A 22601-nucleotide genomic window follows, 5' to 3' on the forward strand; every position below is an offset into this window, starting at 1 on the left:
GGCACAACAAACTACTTTAATGGCAATGCAGGTAGGGCATACTTAAGGAGCAATACATAATGAGTATTTAGAGAAATTATTTTATTTCCTACAGCATCATGAGACTCAGACTTCTGAGAAGAAACAAAAAGTCACACCTTATATTTACAGGAAACACAAGATGGGCTGTACAATGTGTATGTGATTCCCACTTTTTAAAGATAGTATTGTGGTTTCATTTAACCTTAGAAATGACCATTGCTGCTATTAAGCTTGCATTGTTTTACAGTCTGTAGAAAAGGTATTATTTTCCAGCTACTTTGTACTTTCCTTTTTACCCTTCAGTAGTCAAAAACCTTATATTCTTGTACAACTCATCTTCAGGATACAAGCAACTCCCCCGAAGTATCTGTCATTAAGGGATACAAAGCATGAACAATTGGATGCAGATTACCTTGTCTATCCAGGACACTTACACATCCCCATTACCATGGTGCCTGAGCACTTCACAATCTTAAATGCACTTATTCTCATAAAACAAGAGAAGTGCTACCATCAGCATTTTCTAGAAAAAGAACAGAGACACAGAAAGTCTGTGATACTTTCTGTAAAGTCAGTGGCAGAGGCTAGCACTCAGACTAGTGGATTCACTTCTCCGTTGTTTTATTTTGCCCCAAGCAAAGTATTCAGATAGAAACAATCTATATATAAAGTTCTCTCACACATTAATCTGTGTATGTGTGTATAATGCAGAGAGCCTAGTGAAATTGTGCCGTGACCTAGACAGGGGCTCCAGATGCTTCTGTAGGCTAAATAATTATGATAGCAATTATGTTAATTTAGAATAAAGTTACTGAAGCCAATCAAGTTATTCCAGCATTACATCAATCTGAGATGAGAACTGAGCACTGAGTGACACATCCACTAATGATTTTGGACCTTTTTAGTGTTCATAGCCCACATGATGCATTCAATTGCCTTCTTAATTCTAAAGTGAGCCCAGAGTAACAGGAAAGTGCTGTCCAAGCAGAAAACCTCTCTTGTTCAATAAACTCTGTCCTCTGAAGTAGTAGTATTACTGGAGGAGAACAGCTTCTTTAAGCTTTCTTCTGTTATCTCAAATGTTCTAGAACTGCATAAAATTGTTTAGAGGTTACAGTGGCATTTCTGCTTTTACAGCTCATTTAACTATGCAATTAGACATTACAATAGATACGGAAGATTTAAAATTAGATATGCTTATCTTCAGTGCACGGGTCAGTACTTTTAACTTTAAAACAAATTAACATTTTGCTTTTCATTCCCCCCCCCCCCCCCCATGAGGGTGTTTATCTTAACTCAGCAATTCTCATTACTTCCATAAGATGTAGGAGGCAAAGGGAGAAGCTTTCTAGATGTAAAAAGAAAATGTTGCTGTAAAGCACTTGCAAGATAGCCAAACTAATATGTATTTTGTAAATGTGGAGGGAAATGTTTACGAATACAAAGTTTCCATGACAGGAAGGTGAACAGCTTGTCAAATGACTGGTAATTCAGTGCTGGAAATTACATCACCCCAAACAGATATACATTAGTACATTTCTATTTAAAATAGAGAAACTGAATGTTAGTGCAATGAGGGTAAAGTAGCAGAGGAACACTGCACCTTTAACAGGATTTTGAATTTAAATATGCTGAGCAAAACTGCTTTAAATTGTATCTGAATAATAAGCAGATAATGTTGTCATTTAAAAAAAACAAACCAGCTGCTGGATCAACATGTAGCTATAAAATCTATTATTTTATGAAGAGGATGAGAAAATATACCCTGGAAATAGAAATGAGAAAGCGAAATCTCAGTCATGTGGCCTTCTTCAGGCTATGGAAGGAAAAATATAACAAGGTTAACTTTGTTCTTTTTTGTCTGCAGCCCAAAGAAAGTCTCAAAGCCACAATATCACTTCTCATCACAGTTTCTATTTCTAGCATAGAAAAGAGAGGTTTGGGGGTGGAGAGGGCAGAGGTTTAAACTTGCTTTCCCCCTCATCCCCCATTTCTTTTCACTCTCAGAATAGTTTTAATTGTACTTAACATTCTACATAAACTTGGAGTATTTTATGTGAGAAATTATGCACATTAGTAAATGAGAACACTATCACAGGCTACAGAATATCCATATTTCTTGGGAGATTAAGCAGTCTTTTGAATCTGGAAAGAGTACTTTCGGTACAACAAGGTATGACTGAAACAGAATGGAATAGATCTTTCATTCACTTGTGGCTTTGTCTATCACACATCAAAATCAATAGAAATTGACATTTTTTTATGTCAATAGGTGTAAAATCAGTTATTTATTTCTTAATTTCAGCAGTTTCAAATCCCGTGCTTGTCAATAAGGAGCCCTTTATCCTTGATACTGAATCACCTTTGAAAATAGATCATCTTTTCTAGATAGAAAACAGAAAACAATCTCCTAAAGCAACCCTGGTTATAAAACAATCCAGAAAGTATAGTTTTTGGAGTCAAAACATTTATAAAATTGGGCACAAATTTTCAAACAAGAATGGTTTTTACACATCCAGCTAAAGAAAGGAAGGGCTGAACTCAGCCTTATCAAGGCATCCTTTGGCATCACTTGCAGAGCTGAGTGTCCAGTTTCACCAGAATTGGTGCCAAACTCAAAACCTGACAAATTTGTTGGAAGTGTTGCAAGAGCTTATGGCTTCTCTCTCAGAGCCTGCTAACTGAGACAACCAGCAACTGTACAGCAAAATACAGATGAGATGTGCAAACTGCCACCAGCTAAACTGAAACACCTCCCTCAGGGATGGTGAGCCAGATAATCAATGGGAGGAAAACAAAAATAGTCAAACACTAATTCATTAAATGAAACAGGCATCCCAAGTCCTGAGACAAATCCCTTATTGTGGTTCTACAACAGTACAGGAACCTACATAAAGGATTTTACTGTAAGATCAGGATTTTAACTTTTTTTTTTTCCTTCCTTCCTTTCATTTTAATTCATCTTAGAAAAATCACTGTCAGATTTTCAGGTATTGCTCCAATCCACAAGGCTTTATTCCCAGGAATTTATGTTATTTTCACAACCATCTTTTTGCTTTATTTGCCATCATTTGATGAGTAGCAGAAATTATTTCCCTTAATCAGTTCTTACTTGAGCTAAGGCTTGCAAAGCGATACAAACTGAAAAAAATGAGAAATGAAAAGAAAACTCGGGTTTTCCTCATCACTTCTCTTTCCAAGCAAAATCCCCATTAATTTAATTTGTTACTTGTTATTTGTTAATGAAATACTTCAAATCTGCACACACTTGGCTGTTAACATCATACCATAGCATAGTAAATATATTTGGAAGAAAAAGTTAGTGAACATACTGAAGATAAACACATTTTTGTAAACACATTAAACTTTGTCCCACAGGGTTGCAGAGGTACTGAACAGGGTGAGCATTTTCATTTAAAGGTCTGGTAACGCTCTTGGTGCTCTTGCTCTCAGTGCTCACCTAGTTTAGCTAAGTTATTGAATAAAAATTTAACGAAGGACCAAGTTTGAAATTCTGCCCCACTGCACAAAGCTTATAAATACCCTACAATGATACTGCATCGTCATGATGAATTATACATGTAATGGTGCTGAAAGTTATGTAAATTCAAAAAAACTTTAATAAAGTTGTACTCTGACATTGATTGTGTACAGTTGCAGGCACAACTTAATCAACTGATTCTGAGCTGCAATAAAAGATAAATATGTATTCTCTTCTCCTGTTTATTCCCTAGAAGAATAAACTGAAAATCACCAAATTATCCTCCCTTCACAACTGCCTGAATATTAATTGCAAGCTTGAAGGGCAACAAAACACATACAGCATTGCCAGGACTAGTAATTAATCTGAAAGTTTTACACTCTGACATATAGTATGCACAGTGCTGAAGTGATAACCCAGAGAATGTATTCCTCCTTTGCTGCTGATGGTCTATGATCATAGTTGTAGATACATTCAGAATTTAAATTCTTCAGACTACAGACAGAATAAAACACAGACATTTAGAAATTAACCCTAAGCAAAAAAGTCACTGTGGAAGGAAAATTCTATGCTATTTGTAAGAACTTTGTAAGTAAGAAATTTGTAAGAACTTTGGTTCTTACATATTAATAAGGAACAATCCAATCTTTTTTTAAAAAATTAAAAATCGTGTTCCAACCTGTTATAAAATAAAATTGTGGTTAAATCACCATGCCAGTGGGTCAGTTCTTCTGTGGTCTCACTATTATCCTTTACAACTGATTCCAAAATAAATTAAATTGGGCAACAGAGAGAGCTCACACAAGGCTGACGAGCAAGCTCTCCCACTTTGGGGAAAATTTTTGCACTTGTTGCATTTACTACAGCATCTGCTGGTAAGTATCATTTTTTCCTTACGTTGAGTATTTGCACAAGGTTTAATCTTTTACAAGCACGCTATAAAGGACTGAAGGAGTCAGCTGAGATTACTCTCTAAGGAAAGCATTTACCAAAGGTCTAGTGAGAGGTGATAAGGACAGATACTAAGTATCCCATTTTAATCCAGTCTTTCTAATTTCTTTGGAGTACAAGTCTATTCCTGTATAACTGGCTTCCCTCCCAAAGCTCAAACTCATATTTAAATGATGCTTATACCTCAAAGCTTGCACAAAGTCTACAACTTAGGCATCAGCTGCACTGTGCATATTGTTGCATATTATTTTACTCATGAGAAAAAAATGTAAAAAAGATGAAGACACAGCATGAATGTACAATGCAGCTTAGTAACTTCTCATTTTCATATGCCTCTGACAGATACTAAAGTACTTCATTCTTGACTGATACAATTTTCTGAAGAGTAGTTCAATTTTCAAAAACTGGGAAATATGCTATATAATCATGTTGATATACACACACTAAATTTAAGTATGTCCATATTTGTTTCACTTGCTCTACCCAGTCCATCTAAATGCAAGATCCTTATTATTTGGAAGCAACAAGCAGTGAAAATACTCAGTGGACATAAATATGTCTTGCACACAAGGTGCATTCTGGCACTGTTAATCACTACGCTTTTGAGTTCCAAATTATCTGGGGTAGAATGAATTTTGTATTTGCTGTCTGATAAAATATCACCAAAAGTTCTTCAACATAAAAATCATTAAACAAGTTAAAAAATAGATAAAAGACATGACAAAAAATCATCATCAGCTCATTTCATCAAACCAATCAGAGTTCAGTGATAAGAAAATACAGAACTCAGACTTTGACAACATCACAGTTCACTTACTCAAATTAAGTCACTGCTTGAATATAAGACAGAGAAAACAGATCGTTTTCAGAGCATATCCTAGGAAAAGAAATATTCAGATACACATTTTTGAGATGGAGTCATTTGTCCTTCTAGAAGAAAACAGTAAAAGTGGCCACATATCACATAAGTTCTTAAATAAATGACAGTAACATTCTTATTGACAGCATTACAGAAAAACACCACTTTCAGCAGGATGTGCCAAGGCTTTTCTTAGTAAAAACTTCTAAGGAGACCTCCTTTCTTGTGCAGTAGTGGTATGGAAAAGCAATTACTCCCTTATTCTCTATGGTGGCCAGCTGGAAATTTAAGGCCAACACCTGTAGTTGCCCTTTCTTTGCCCCTTCCCATGGGCAAATGAACTACACAAGCCACTAAATCTTTTCATCTTTCTCTTTTAGCTTCTTTGAGAAACCTAGTTTCACCTGACCCTCCCGAGACCCAGAGTTGGGGTGGAGTATTTCAGCATTCCAGGCCGGCTAAGGCAGAAATTCAAAGGGCATTCCTCCCACCTCTTCAGACTTAGCCACCAGCTACTCAGTAACCTCTGGCCTGAGAAGCTTTATATAAAAGCATCAAGAAATCAGTATGACCCCTCAGTACAATAACACCTCAGGTGGTTGTTTCGAAATTTTAAGTTCAGAAGTGCAAAGAAACTTTTAATAACCAAGTGTCAAAAATAATCAGAGTAAGAACTATCTTGTTTGTAGTCCTAAATGATAAACATTTGTCCATAAATGATCAGCACCTGATACAAATTCTGAGATGGCCAACAATACCTTAACTTCCACACTAAGCCAAATAAAGTTCCCTCCCTACACTTACACGTGTATTCATTCCTGGAGAGCCTGGATGTTAGTTACCCTGTCTAGACGGTAGAAATATTTTCATTTCCTCTCCATATCTGAAGGCACTGCTTTAGTTTGTTATAAACAAATATCTTCCTCTCTGACATGTGCATATCCATGTGCACTCATTGTGACCATGAAAGCATCTTATAAAATTGGAACTAAAAGAAGAGGAATTTCAGATACTTTAAAGGTATGGACAGTGGAGCAGCACCAAAACAAGGTGGAAAATGGGAGCGAATCTCCCTTCCAAATATAGTAATAAAATTCAGATCTCTACTGCTATGTAGAGGTAGCTCTTAGTACTTGTTTGCAAGGGTAAGGTTTTTCCTCTGTCAGCTTCTGAATCAAGCCTTTTATTTTATTTTCTTTACCTTCACACAAGTGCCTCAGAACAAAATATTTTATTTCATGGTGAATGGAACCTTTTATGTCAAACTAAATGAAATGTTTCAGTCTTCCATTTTAGCAAGAAATATTCCATTCATTACTATTTGAATAATTCTCTCTCTTTTCCCTTCCCCTCCTCTCAATTTTATAGTCTAATTTGGCAAGGAAACATCTGAAAAAACTGCACAGGGTGTCAGACATTCATCTCTCTCATTGATTAATATCTATCAAATTTGACAGAGTTCAAAGCTACTACGCATGTTTCGTTAAAATCAGTGTCTCACAAGATGGCAGAGACAATATTATGACTCCCATTGAACAAAAGACAGAGAACCTGGTATTTGACAGCCACTGATGAGCCAGTCAACCCGTTTACTATCTGGTCAATTTACATATACCTTGCTCTAGACCAGCCACAGGCTGCTGTCTCTCACCCAGTGAGTAAACCAGAAAGCATGTTGAGATTCAGGGGGACTGACAGCAGTTTAAGGGTCGTCCTCAGGAGCACAGAAGAGATCTAGAAATACCACCAAGTCTGAGTTTGTTGCAGAGGGATAGGAGGATGTCATAGGAGACATGAGATATAAGACATAATCCCATCATAAACCTGACCTCCATTGCCTCCTTTGCCTGTGAAAATACTTGGTTTAGAATGGTTGCCAAAACAAAATTGACTGCATAATTTTCAAATTCCACCCACCTCAAATTTAAAAAAATTAACAGTTATCAAGTGGGAAATTTCGGGGGGAGGGGAGGTTCACTTCACAATAATGTCTCCAGCTCTGACTTCATTTATCTGAAGTAAGACGGAGAAGAACCCTGTAGGTTATTTTTTCTGCAGAAAGAGTGAAAATCATTTGCTGTCCCAGATATCTTAGGCATAGATAAACATATAAATGAGCTTCCAGATCAGTCCAACCCTCCTTCCCATTAAACACTACTGCACTGAGCAAGGCATCAACACGCACTCACTAAAATTTCTGTCTTTTTATTCACCCTTAACAAAAAATTGGGGCTGGCCATGAGTGAGGAGGCCACCAGCTGCCAAGAGTGAAATATCTGCCTTGACGGCATGACTAAGGCCAAGTTCATAGCTCATGTAACCTATTCAGTTCTCTTGGATCCAAACAATCAGGCCAGTTTACTAAGGGCAGTTGTCTGTCTGAGTCTGTATTCAAATTCCTTCCATGGCAGGAAGGAATTAAGTGAGAACGCAAGCTCTCTTTTTTGAGAATACTTTCAGACTATGTATAAACCAAGATGTAATGAAGATCCTTAGTTTGTATGTTCTTGAACCCACAGTTCTGCTGAAAAAAAAAAAAAGAAAAAATTAATATATGTAATCCGTATTTCTTCTCTGGTTCACGACAGGAGTGTAACTTTTCTCATGTAAATCTTACCAAAGTCATCCCATACACCTATGAACTGTAAAAAAAAAAATAGATTTGCAGTTTACTTGTGAACATAACTGTTCTTAACTACCCTCACTTAGGTTAAGTAACACATCACATTACTGTATAGATAGCCCTTGTAGTATTTAGAGTGCTACTCAATGCAAATAAGGATGCAGACTTCACAACCTGAGTATCTTTTGGGGGCTAAAACCCTGGAACAGAACAAGGAGGAAAAAAATCATTATATTGATATATATTTATGGGATCCAATTTACTAATCGAATGGCTAGCATAAAAACACACTCATGACTGGAAATTGATTGCATTTTTTTCAAAGAGAGATGGAGCTTTCCTGGAGTTTAACCTGTCATTTGCATAGGTTAATTTTAAATGGCAGTGCAAATTTAGCTTGAAAATATAATTATAATATTTCACCTCCTTTCATCTCAGGTTATGTAAATGAGACTTTAATCTTTTTGCAGTTCATATTATATTAATAAGTTAAAAAAAATCTTGATTTATGTTATGCTGTCAATCACTTGATAGCAGCGGACGCAAATGGAAGCATGTAGGTACAAATCAGGCTAATTTCCAAATGTTCTCTCATGTCTTTCTTTTTATCTATAGGGTTATGGCACATATTCCAGATAAGAAAGTGAACAGAGACATAGTTTTGACAGGTATCTTGTTAGATTGATATGTCATTTTTATCCACAGTAAATTAATTTATCTTTCTGATAAGCAGACTCTTTCTTAGACAGATGGCTCTTTATGCAGGACTTCATTGTCTGAGACTTCACAGTTCTGCTCAGGATCAACAACTTCACACACATATACTTACAGTTTCTAAATTCTTCTTTACTCCACCGTTTTTGGTTGTCCACAGTGAAAGCAAGGCCCAAATAATTTTGCTCTGGTTTCTCCCTTCTATTTTCATACAATTTTTGGATCTTATTGCACACTTTAGATCTTCTGCACATTTCAACACCATTCACAACTTGCTTCAGGAATAGTGCAACCCAGCTAGCATCAGTATGGGGCAAGGCGCTAATGTCCTAGCTTTGCTTTCAACTGGCATTTTTATTCCAAGGAAATGAAATGAGTGAAAATAGGTCCAGTTCCTAACCATCACCATCAGGTGACACTGGTTTTTACCTGTATGCAAACTTTCCCCATTTCACAGCTGGAATATTTTCTTGGCCTTGTGACCATCAGTCTATCATACCAGGAATCAATTCTGGGCACTTAGATATTTTCTACTGTCATTTGATTTCTTTTTTCTACAAAGCATGGACAAGGGCTGTTTCCTTCATGACAAATACAGAAATTATTTCCTGGAGAAAGTCTAGAAAAGGCCTACTGTCTCTTTGGGTCACTCCAGAACTCCTGTAACAACTTCAAAACATGATCCAGGCAGTGGAAGGCTTCACTTTCACTAAGCCCTACCTTTACTCCTAGGAGAAATTATACTTGAACAATGTGAGCTGGACAAGATGTGTCTCCAGTCACCCAGGAAGACTGATGAGACCTAATATTCTGAAGGAATATAAGTGATTTAATGAGCAAAACCAAGACCTTTTTTACATCCCTAACCCTTTATATAGGAATTTCATGTGGCCTTCTATGGTGGGGCTATGGAACTGATGGACAGGGGTAGAGCAGCTGATGTCATCTACCTAGACTTGTGCAAAGCATTCGACACTCTCCCACATGACATCCTTGTCTCTAAATTGGAGAGACATCAATTTGATGGGTGGACCACTTGGTGGATAAAGAACTGGCTGGATGGCCTCACACAAAGAGTTGTGGTCAATGGCTCAATGTCCAGCTGGAGTCCAGTAACAAGTGGTGTCCCTCAGGGATCAGTGTTGGGACCGGCCTTGTTCAACATCTTTGTCGCTGACATGGACAGTGAGAGTGAGTGCACCCTCAGCAAGTTTGCCGATGACACCAAGCTGTGTGGTTCGGTTGATATGCTGGAGGGAAGGAATGCCATCCAGAGGGACCTTGACACACTTGTGAGGTGGGCTGATGCCAACCTCATGAGGTTTAACCATGACAAGTGCAAGGTCCTACACCTGGGTCAGAGCAATCCCAGGCACAGCTACAGATTGGGCAGAGAAGAGATTCAGAGCAGCCCTGTGGAGAAGGACTTGGGGGTGCTGGTGGATGAGAAAATGAACATGAGCCGGCTTCAGTGTGCACTTGCAGCCCAGAAAGCCAACCATATCCTGGGTTGCATCAAAAGGAGGGTGACCAGCAGGCTGAAGGAGGTGATCTTGCTCCTCTGCTCTGTTCTCATGAGACCTCAGAGTATTGTGTGCAGTTCTGGTGTCCTCAACATAAAAAGGACCTGGAACTGTTGGAACAAGTCCAGAGAAGGGCCACGAGGATGATCAGGGGACTGGAGCACCTCCCATATGAAGACAGGCTGAGAAAGTTGGAGCTGTTCAGCCTGGAGAAGAGAAGGCTGCATGGAGACCTCATAGCAGCCTTCCAGTATCTGAAGGCAAGCTATAGGGTTGCTGGGGATGGACTATTTTTTAGGGACTATAGTGATAGGACAAGGGGTAATGGGTTAAAACTTAAATAGGGGAAGTTTAGATTGGATATAAGGAAGAAATTCTTTCCTGTTAGGGTGGTGATGCACTGGAATGGGTTGCCCAGGGAAGCTGTGAATGCTCCATCCCTGGCGGTGTTCAAGGCCAGGTTAGAGAGAGCCTTGGGTGACACGAGTTAGTGTGAGGTGTCCCTGCCTGTGGAAGGGGTGCTGGAACTAGATGATCTTAAGGTCCTTTCCAACCCTAACTATTCTATGATTCTATGATTTTATGATTTCACTATGAAATATCTCTCTCCAGATAAAAATCCAGGTTTCAGTATTGTTGTCCCATAGTTGGAATTTCATCAGGCCTTAATACACGCACTTGTCACCCAAGATGTTTATAATATGACTCGTAATACATAAATGGCAATAGCAGAGAGTTCAAAAAATCCTCTGACTGCCTGAAAATATTTGGCTGCAAGCCACCTCCTTTTTTAAGATTTTCAAAAGTCTACTGTTCTCTAAAACTATTTTTTTTTACATTAAATTGTTCTCATGTTATTTCCATCACTTCAAACCAAAGACAACCAGAATTCTAATCCTTCTGATGTGTTGTAAAACAGCCCTTGATAATCATTGTCTAGTCCATGAAAAGATTTCTCATTGAAAGGAAATGGTGGACTTTCTACAGCTATGTAAGATACCCTACAAAAAAGAAAAGAGATAATCTAAAAAACCATACAGACAGATTCTCAGTTGTTATAAATCAAAAATAACTTTTACCAGTAAAAAATTTAGCTTATGATTTATGTATGAACATTAACTAAGCCAGCCTTCATCCTCCTCTTACACCAAACTCAGTCTTTATGTAGATTTTAAAATGTTTTCTGCATCATTTTATTGATTTCAAGAAGAAAATCAAACAGAAATCCTGGAATAATAATGTATTTTTCCAGTATCTGACCTGGATTGAAAGAAAAGTCACCATGCATATTCATATATGTTTTGAATCAAAAGCTTTTTGATTACCATTAAACATCATAGTTAACATATATCCAAACTACATCTCTAGTTTGTAATTTGCTTATTATAGTGCCCTTCCAAAGTAAGCTATTTTAAATTTTTCATAATGGTTTTCTAAAGGAAATAATTTAATAAAATGTAACACAATGTTGTGCTGTGCTTCCTTACTGTGTGTGGTTCCACTTAATCACTTTTCTTTCATTTTCTCCCACACATGTACAAATGCATGCACTCTTCCTCCCACATTTTCATAAATGTGCAGTGTAGAATTACTGCACTGACATGAAAATAGAAATAATTAAGTTCTCTGCTTTACCACTAGATCATCCAGCTCACATTCCTATCATCCACTTTCAGTGTAATAAAGTATTATTAGCCACTTTGACCCATTAAAATCAATAGGACTACTGCTGGACATACTTGGTATTACATCTCCAGAAAAGCATTTTCCCCAGTGAGAATACAGATCAGATTCTTTTGTGGTCTTTTCCCCTCTCTTGTTTTCACTGTTACTCACATGAAAGCAATGACAATTTTGAAAAATTAAGTAGGGTTTTCCCTAGCTGCTACTCAAATAAGATTTTTTTTTTCCCGAAGGCTGAATCATCTTGGTTCACTAGACTTTGCCTGTCAGCCATGCAAAAAAAAAACCTAGTTTGTATTAACCCTCTTCCAAGGCCTAAAATTCAGTGTAGTGCAAAAAATCTCCTTTTGCTTTCTTTTACAAGGTGAAACAAAGTACAAAAAAATAAAAGTTCAGCTTTGGTAATAATACTAAAATATTCAGGAATGTAAAAAGGAGAGAGGACACAAGCAAGAACTTTACTCAATGGCTTGCAGTAAAAGTGTTTTACAGTAAAAGGTTGGCTTACTCTTGGGAATTAATCTGCTCTCTGTTTTTAATGCATTACATAGTCTGCTCTAGAGTAGTAAAATAGTTACAGTGTAGTAGTTACAGTAAAGTAGTTACAATGCTGAAAGCATTTTTGTTATTTGTTTTTTCTCCAAAGAACAAACTACCAGTTTTTACCTGAGGAAAGCTCCCAGCTGAAAGGCTCAAATATTCAGAGGATCAGGTTTTGCAAAGCCATATTCATTCTTAGTTTTGGAGCTCAGGGTTTTTCTCAGGATGAAATTCTTGTTAGTCAGAATTACATCAAAAGGCAACCCTGCAAAGTAAACAATTTTCTTTCTTTGTTACAGAGATTTAGAAAAAAAAATAAAATAAAAATTTAAGTACTTCATTCATAGGAGCAGAGTTCCGTTTTTAAAATAAAAATCTATACTTTATATGCTTATGAAAGACAGTCAGACTGTAGTTAGTATGTTGAATAGCCACACAATAAGCAGCTGACACTTTACTGAGCTAATATCTATTAAACAAAATGGTCATAAGTGCATCAATCTAATGTAATAGCAAGAATGTCATTGAAATAGAAAGTTGTTATAGGATCAATGTCCCCTGCCTTGAAAATAAACATTGTGGTTTCGACTCAGCACTTATCAAGCAGCAGGAGACCATTATCCTGTGATAACATCCTATACTATTGACATTATCTGTTAGCTAGAGATACTCCGCAAAATATCAGCTTTGTTCACTTCAGATAAAATAAGCATTCATTCTACATCTGATATACATAATTATTGGGTGCATGCATTCCCCACAACCTGACAGGCTTTAAAAACAAAAACAGTAGTTAAAAATAGTTTAGAGCATATACTACTGCCATTGAATGTTCTTAAATGAGCAAGAGGTAGCAAAACTTTCATAATTATAGCAACCTCCCCATTGCTTTCTACTACTGCCAAACCCTTTCCTGGCTATTATTGTCATTTGCTCATCACATTAGAATCATAGAATCACAGAATGGTTTGGGTTGGAAAGGACCTTAAGATCATCTAGCTCCAATCCTCCTGCCATGGGCAGGGATGCCTCGCATTAGGCTATGTCACCCAGTGTCAAACCTGGCCTTGAACACTGCGAGGTATGGAGCATTTAGCACTTCTTATATTGTTGAACTGTGGTTTTCCCTTGGCTAGCCCCTTGACTGAACTACCTTTCCAACATCCATTCTCACTACCGTACAGTCTATGGTTTGTTTGGTTTGTTTTTTTGTTTTTGTTTTTTTATAAGGACTATGGTGTGTGGAAAGCATTCTTTTTTTTTTAGTTTTGAAGTAAAACTTTTCCCAGATCTGTTCTAATTAAGCAATACATCAGGACCAGACAACATTTTGACTGATAAATGAAGGATTACTGATCCTAGGATGAAATCTTTCTGCCACTAAGACTACATGCATCTCCCTTAGAAGTCAGCAAATCGTTGGAGCACTGCCAGACCTTTTACAAGCACCTGATGTATTTCCTAATTTCAACTCCTTTTCACAATTTAGTTACTAACTTCATAGCTGAGGCTTCTCTCTGGTATGTGTATAACTCATTCAAGACATCATGTCATTCACAAATTAGGACCTTGGCCTCCCCTATCCATCATTCTCTCACTCAAGTCTCCATAGATATGCACTATCATTATGTGCTGCCTTTCACAGTCGTTATTTTCCCCTCCTTTTGTGTGATTTTTACACTTAAGAAAATAAAAGATTTTAATCCTGCTCCCTGAAAGTGTAGCTATGGCTTAAAATATCATCTAGTTTTCAAGAGAAACTAGAATATGTATAGCGTAAGAAGCTTGCAACATTATTGGTAAAAAAAAAATAAAAAATAAGGTAACATTAATTTGCACATTCCAAAGTGGTGTTAATTTATCACAAAATTATCACATATTTCTATATTTGATTAAATAAGAAATACAGAAGGCAAGATGCAATTACAGGCATATGATAGGCCTGATGTCTTAGAGGAGTAACAGTTTTTTCCTGAGGAGCTGAAATAGCTAGTCTGCTGCACTGTACAGTGTAGAGTAATGAAGCAGAACCATTTTCTTTACTGAAAGTTTAATGTCAGCTCTATTCTTCCACATGCATTGTGTGTTTCCTACATTACACATCAATATTCAGGCAACAAACATTTGCAGAAGTGGTGAATGAGGAGTGAATAATCTTAAAAAATGAAAATAAAACTAAAACCAAGAGGACATCTTGTACAATGAAGAAACAAAATTTATGCAGCTTGGTAAGCATCACTTCTACTCTGCTATACATGGGTAAGTTCTCTCATGACAGCCCAGATCACAGTGCCGCATTGCCTTATGTACTACAGTTAAACCTGTTTGCCACATGGATTTTGTCCTAGCTTTCTTAGCACTAGACAGATTGGAGCTTTTCTGTGAACTGGCTTACGATGTACTGCGCAAGTTTTTGCCTTTCCTTCAAATCTCCATGACTGCTTGACACTTTTTTCAGCATTTAAGCCTGCACACTCCTTTCTTCTGTCCTTTCCTACTACCTACTCCTGCTCTTCAACTCACACCTAAAAAAAGCTACATCATGGTCATCTGAGGCTCCACAGAACTTTTCTTCCTAGGATACTGATGTTCTGTTACACCACCTAATCTCATGACAGAAGAGGTGTAGGCCTACCATCTGCATCTCGCCAATTCAACTGGGCCCACACTTAGATGTTTCTTTCTTGGACTGTTTCAGCTAAAGCCCCACAAGCATCTCCATTGAATAGTCCACAGCGCCAATAGGTGAATGGTAAGTATTCTATCTTTTAGAGCCTCCACTGAAGCAATGTTCTTTGGCCAAAACAGAAATCATAGTCAAATATGGATTATCCTGTTCATACTGGAACCACTATTAAAGCAATTCAAACAGTATCTTGAATTTGGTTTTGTCTTGTTTTGGCATTCCTTACTGATCAGTCCTTACTTTTGATCATACTGATTCTTACATTCTCACCAAATAATACATACAGTGAGTAGATTCTATCTGAAGCTGAAGCTTTATCATTGGAAGTCAATTACTGAATATATCCCAGTACATGTCTAATCATTCTTCAAGATGGACAAGCCAAAGTAACAGATTTTGTTTCATCAGAGAAGAAAACGTGCTCTCTCACAAAGGCAAAGGTTGGAGAGTGGATGATGCTGGAATCAGCCCACAGGCATAAAAAAATCTCATAACCCGTGACCGAGTCATTATTTTGGCATGTCCCAGTATATTCACTCCCCTCAGCAAGGCACTAAAGAAACAAGCCTGACTGATACATACAACACAGTAGAACCATGTCAGACATACGTGAGAACATTTAGATGTTTGCCACTTCAGAGAGAAACAGGCTAAAAATTGTAAGTTTCGAATGCTTCATACATTAAGATACCATAATGTTATACAAGCTATAACTATATGCATCCCTCCTTGGTCTTATTACCACAGAGGTACACTAAAGAAGGACAAAAGGGTAGCTAAAATCTATTGCAATTACACAAATGCACGCAATTAGGGGCAAGTTCTGTTTGCCCTTTGTGAGAGCATAAAGTAGGCGTTGCAAGTTCAAGAAATACCTGTACTCCTTGACATATTTTTACTCAGTATCTCAGTGCTCACAGCAAAATCTAGCATATGATTCGTTATTAATATACACTAATATATAAAATCAGGTCATGCCTGCATTTTTGTTGTACATGGGTTTTTTATTGATATTATTACTTTATAAAATTGGTGGAGATCAATAAAGAAAAAGAAAAAAGAAAAAACAGAAATATTAATTAGGATTGTAGAGGAAGATTCTGTGAAAATATTTCTATTTGATTTGAGATAGGAAAACAAAACAAAAGATGGTTAGAATAACAAGGTTCCATGGTGGGTTCTAAAATACTGAACTAAATTTTTAATCACTTCATGCTGCTTTTTTCCCAGAGGAGCTGCTTCTTGGTAAGTCCAGCTCCAAAATAATCAGTGGCCAAAAGACATGTCCATTGTTGCCTCTCTGCAAGCCTTTTATAGTTATCCTTTTTATATCTGTCCTCTTCAGACCAGGGTTTCCCACATGAGGCAAATGTCTTTGCCAAACAGGCTGTTAACTACTTTGAGAGATCTCTCAAACTCCTCCTTGGTTCTGTTCTACTCTATAAAATTAAAAATTCATTTAACCATAACCACATCAAGAGGCAGCCTGAGTTTGTATGACAGTGATTAGAGCACTCTAAGATGCAATAAATTGATGTCAGAGAACTTGTTCAATGGAAGTTTGATTAGTTATTCAAAATGGAACAGCCCCAACAAGGGAAATGTATCCCTGGAAACAGTGCATGGCAGTAAAGACACTCGGATGACTGAAGTTTAAGTCAGCAATTACAATGAATTGAGACAAATTCATGTAGCATCATCTGCAGTGAATGCCTTGACATTTTGAGCATTTCCTATTAGGCGTCCACATGTGATTCTCAGTTTTTCGTGACTAAATTTGAGAGATCACACTTTAACATTAAAAAGGAAGCAAAACAATTGAAAATTCTACAGCTTCTAATCAAGCTCCATTAGTCACTGAAGTCTGCCCTAACTCCAGACCACACTTGTCAGTACTACACTGTTAACAGAACATGTATAGCAAAATTCTCCATCCTGTTCCAGCAAGTTTATCATATGGTGTCAGTGGTTCTGCAACAATTCTGTTCAGTAACAATTCTGTTCAGTAGTCAATCGTGATTACTAGCTATATACAGTACACACAGAAGAAAGGATTAATCTGGGACAGCCTAGGGTAGCATGCTAATTAGTGATATGCTGAAACAGCATTTGTGCATGGCTCCTTGAAACTGCAGTCTTTCCATAGGCAGAATTGCCTCACCCCTAAGTATCCCATCTTACAAATGATGAACCATTTTATCAAATTAATTGGCCTGTTACAACAGCACAGTCTGGAAGGAGGCTGGTTTTGCCTGTAAAATCTAAATAGTTTTATTCTTCATATTGCATACTGCATTTCATCATGTTTCTTGAATATCACTGAGTACTTTCTACTTTATAAATCCAAATGGGAGAGCAATAACTTTTTCATGTGATTATTATACTTAACATGGGAGGATGCATGTTAGCATCCTAGCAGCTTTTTGCTATAGCATATATTAATCATATTAGTCCCAATATCAAGAAATTTTGTAATATATTTTTGGAAAAATTAAATCACTTTGGAGAAAGGAGGTCAGACCAAGAGTGAAAAATGAAAACTCCACCACCAGTGGCAAGTTTCAATCTTTACCATCCCAGGGAATGCTAAAAACAAAATCCAGAAATGTAAATACACTTGAGTTTGATGTGTTGTTTTGGTTTTTTTTTCCTTTATCATACCCCAGGAACAAAGGCTGCTCTTGAAACAACTAAAGAGAACAGCACAGCACACGTAGCTGCATCCTAAAGGCATTTATAGACTGAAGAATCAAGAACTAATAGCCTATTGGCTACATAAGAAAAAACATAGCTCTTACACGAGGAACAGTTACATACACTACAACATTTTCCTTGAGATAAAGGCTATTGACCTGGATTTCTCAAAAAATGTCTAAAGAGTGCCAAAGCAGTCTTACAGTAGGATTTCACACAATATCTGGCTGAACTGGTACTGATGGATTCCATCCTAAACTGTGCTGTCGTTTTACATTTTGCTCCTTCACTGATGGTCAAAATAGACCATACCCAGGACAGAAGATTTTAATTTAGGATTTCCTGGTCCTAAATAAACATGCATTACCAAAAGAGTTATGCCTGCTTGAAACATACCAGAAGATACAAAAATTCGAGTTTATAAATAAAATTGTTTTACAGAAACTGTCTCAAAGGGTACATATTTCTGCTGAAAATTGTGTTGGATAAAAAACATATTAAATAGGGCTTTTTCTTTGAGGTTTTGCTCCATTTTGTGCAAAGCAGGAGAAAAAAAAGAGTCTTTCCATTTTAATTAATTTCCTGAGATTCTTTCACCTTTTCCTTCAGGAGAAAACTTCAAAACTCCGTGAAACTCATTTTCACCTTTACCCTGCCTCTTTTCTTTTTTTCTTTTTTTTTTTTTTTTGGCCGGGGGTTGAGGGGAGATAAACTTCCCCTGAAAATAAAAGGGTGTGAAAAACAAAAATGCTGAAAAAGTCTAAAAATTTCAACTGTCAAAATTCCATTATTCCATTTTTCTTTTATAATTTTAAATGAAACTATCTCAGCTTTCTCTACAGGGAAAATATATATAGCAAAATAAGTCAGATATTGAGTCAAAAATAGCTCTTGTTATTTCATATAAATGAAACAAAACCCACTAAACATTAAATTGAGTACTTTGGAGAAAGTCTTGGACATTTGAAACCATGGTTCAACATTCATCGATATTTGACATACGTATTGTCCAACCTGCTGGCAGAACAATGGATCGAGTGCAAGCACACAATTACAAATTTCTCTAGCCACCCACACAGCAAGCAATACAATGCTTATGCCAAATCTATGCCTGTTGTGGGAGGACAGACGCTAAACGACTGAACAAGAACTGCTGAGACAGCAGAGTGAGCTTATACAGTTCCTGTACTTTGCATTTGAGCAATTCTTTATTTGTTGCTCTCCACTTGAAAGCCATATTTACCATTTTGAGGAGCTGCATCCTGAGGCGCTCTGCTCATCCCATCAGATAGTACACACTTAATCAGTAAATTATTACTCTTTAGCATCTACTGAGATGGCCACCTTTGGACAGAAGAGATACCTAGTCTTAAGGCACAACTTAAAAGACACTGTCTTTTTACTGAGAATATTAACAAGGGGTAATTACAATTGGTTCTGTGTCTTTTGTGCTACTGATGCCCATCAACTAGAAAGATTAAAACAGCCTAAGAATAAAACAGTTGACAGAATTCAAGAAGCTATTTAAGAATAGATAGTTTTCAGAGTCTAATTTAATTCCAAGGTTAACTTGGCCTTTTTCTGGTATTTTTCCTATACTATTTTTACACAGAAAGCTTTGGTACAGGCTTGTTCAGTATTTAAGGGCAAGTTTCTTTAGTACCTGCCTACTTTTCATCAGACTGAAGGCAAAATCAACCTAGTATTAGCAAATATCTCCCCATCTGCTAAAAGACAAGTTTCTCTTTCCAGTCAATTCCATCACTTCTAGAAATACTGCAATTTCTTATTGCAATTAAACATGAAAGCAAGACTTAGCCTTCTTCTCTGTAGCTATACTGTACGCAATCACACGCTAACTTATTCAAAGAGTGCTTCTACACGGTTCACAGTGCATGAAACACACAGCTTCAGCAGCTATCCACTTGATACAGAATTCAAGAAGCAGCCTATGGATTAAAGTTTCCTCAATTCATAATTTGTGCTCAGAAATACCCAGTCACTTCCAGAAAGTGTCTGCCTAACAAACTGTAAACATGACCCTCATGGTATTCTGAAAATATAACCTGAATGCAATAGAAAGTATATATAATGGCTTCAGTTATAAAATATTAGGTTTTTAAGAATAACTGGAGGTGCAAATTCATCTCTTCTAAAATTTAAGGGCTGAAGAATGCATAAAATACATCATCATAGTTGGAGGGTTTCTGTAACATTGAATTATACTTAAATAATTTTCATGTAATAGTCACTAGTCTTCTGCTTAAGTGGCTATTCCAATATAAAAACAAAAGGTGCAAAAGATGCATTTCTGAAAAAAATTGGAAAAAAAATAAACAGAGAGTTGATTTCAAAGTACATGACTCCTAATGCTTAGAGATTCACTGTTTCGCTTTCTGTGGTGCCAAACTTATGATGAGCAAATACCACTAAATGGCTAATTCCCATGTACATTTCCGCAATATCAGCAAAGCACAGAAAACATCCATTCCCTCAATAAAATATAGAAAACATTAATTTGTTACCAGAGACATGAAAAACACCTTGAGTAAAGAAAATCAAAACAGTAACGCTAAAGTAGAGCAACTTAATAGTTTGCTTCTGCCTGATAAGTAACCAACCTCAGCATGAAATGGTGGGATTCAGAGGAACACATATTATTTTCTGAATTAACAGTGACATTTCCATAACTCTATTGTTAGCCTTAAAGTATTAAAAAATACTAAAATTAAAAAACAAAACAAAGCAAAACAAACAACAAAAAAAAACTTCTCTGGTCTATGGCTGTTAGAGACGCCTGACTACTGAATTACTGTAGCTTTTTAGTGTATTCCACTGAAGAGCTTTTGGATGTTATCATACGACAGTGTTGGAGGCACAAGGTAAAATGGAATACTCACTTTTCCATGAAAATTCATTTTATTTTCATACATAATACCCATTTTTTACATGATATGTAGTCTATACAGACCATATTGAATATAATGATCTATAGGAGAGAGAATTTTGCTTTAACCTCCCCTGAGTATATTTTTCCTACTTTTCATAACTTTATAATGCTCTTAATAGTCTTTCTTCCACCACATAAGTTTCCATAAACAGTAGTGGTATTTATTGGCTTATTGACCAGTGTTTGAAAGTGTTCTCACCTGTACTAAAAACATAGAAGTTTGAATTAATTTAATAAGAATTGAGTTACTTTAAGGTTTTGAAAATCCTAATCTACCTAGCAATTTAGGAGTCTAATTTTAGACTCTCCCTCTATTGGGCAGGGAGGATGTAAATGCTTGTAAAAATACATTGTGCAAAATAAAATGATGAAATGAACTAAAAAAAAAAAAAAAAAAAAAAAAAAAAAAAGAGATATCTTTCTGGAAATATTATCCTGGAATAATATTTCTCATCATACCCCTGGAGACACAAGTACTCTTCTGTCCCAAAAAAAAAGCAGGAGATTTGGGGTTAGATTCATTGCCTAGGATGTAGGAAACTGAGATCTGGGTGGTTGAGAAGTCAGACTGGGTACTTGAATTTGAGTTTCCTTCATCCCCACTAAACCATAAGCAGAATAAAAGGGAATTCCATTGTATATGTATGCCTTTATGCATGAAAATCATGTTCAACACATTTGATCAACAAAAAAAGAGAACACAAGAGTGAGGAAATCATTTTTAATGCAGGACTAATGTAGATAAAAACACATATATGCCTGCAGGCTATAAGGCAATACCTATTTACCCACCTGAGCATGAAATCTGGCATTAGGTCTAATTAAAACTATGCACAGATTCAAAATATGAACCTTTTTGAGGTAGGGGCATTGCATTGACAGACATCTATGTTGGATGCTATGTTTAAACCAGCATTAGATGTTTCATTTGGCACTAGATTTTACACAGCTATATTTCTATAAAAAATAAGATGTTTTCAAATATTTTTATAAAGCTCATTGTTATGATAGAATTTTTATAGCCTCCACCAAGTCTTTATTATCTTGAGGAACTATAAAACTGCTAGTTTTAAAATCAATTTCTTTTCAAGTTGTCTTCTAGTAGCAATTGCAATCTTGCTCATTGCTGCCTTCAGTTTAGTACTCACATTTCTATAGGAGTTCCTGCAAAATGCAATTTTCCCCCCCTTTTCTCAATTACAGGTTTCAGAAAGAAAACTACGCTAACAAAATGACACTAGAGACACCTTTCAGCAAGTTATCTCAGAAAAGGTCAGCTTTAGTCTCTGAAGTACTTAGAAATGTATTGTACATGCCTCTACCATCACAATAACTGAGAACACTGCTGCTGGGTATAAAATCTGTGGTCTTCTCTGATATTAGCCTTCAGAGTGCTCAAAACATGGTATATTGAATGCCATTTGTGATGAAGTGCCAGTTGAAAGTGGAAGGAACAGGAACAGTAGCGTTGAGAAACTTATGAAACCTTCTTGGTGGTGAGGGGATGGAGCTTCACAGATACACAGATAAAATGGAAGATATAAAAACACAGTATTCTGCCCAGGTGGTATCTACAGTGCTTGGGTGATAATAGGTAGGAAGATCCAGATGTCTCTTCCATATACAAAGAAAATGCTTCTGCACGTCATGAAAAACCAGCTACTACACCTTTTGAGAATGCAGCCTTTCACCCACTGCAGTATTTTTTCAACTGGTTGAGGTGATATGCAAAGATAAGTCTATATTTGGTAGTTCATCCTTCTACAATTTTCCAGCCCAATTTTAAGAAACACAAGAATGTCTATGGCAGAAAAATAAAAAAGATGACTCAGTTTCAAAATTTAGCTTGCAAGACTGTTCTAGGGCTAGAAATTGA

This window comes from Pezoporus wallicus, unplaced genomic scaffold (genome assembly GCF_028554395.1).
Source record: "Pezoporus wallicus isolate ANWC-B61680 ecotype Strahan unplaced genomic scaffold, APGP_CSIRO_Pwel_v1 contig_642, whole genome shotgun sequence".
Classification (NCBI taxonomy): Eukaryota; Metazoa; Chordata; class Aves; order Psittaciformes; family Psittacidae; genus Pezoporus; species Pezoporus wallicus.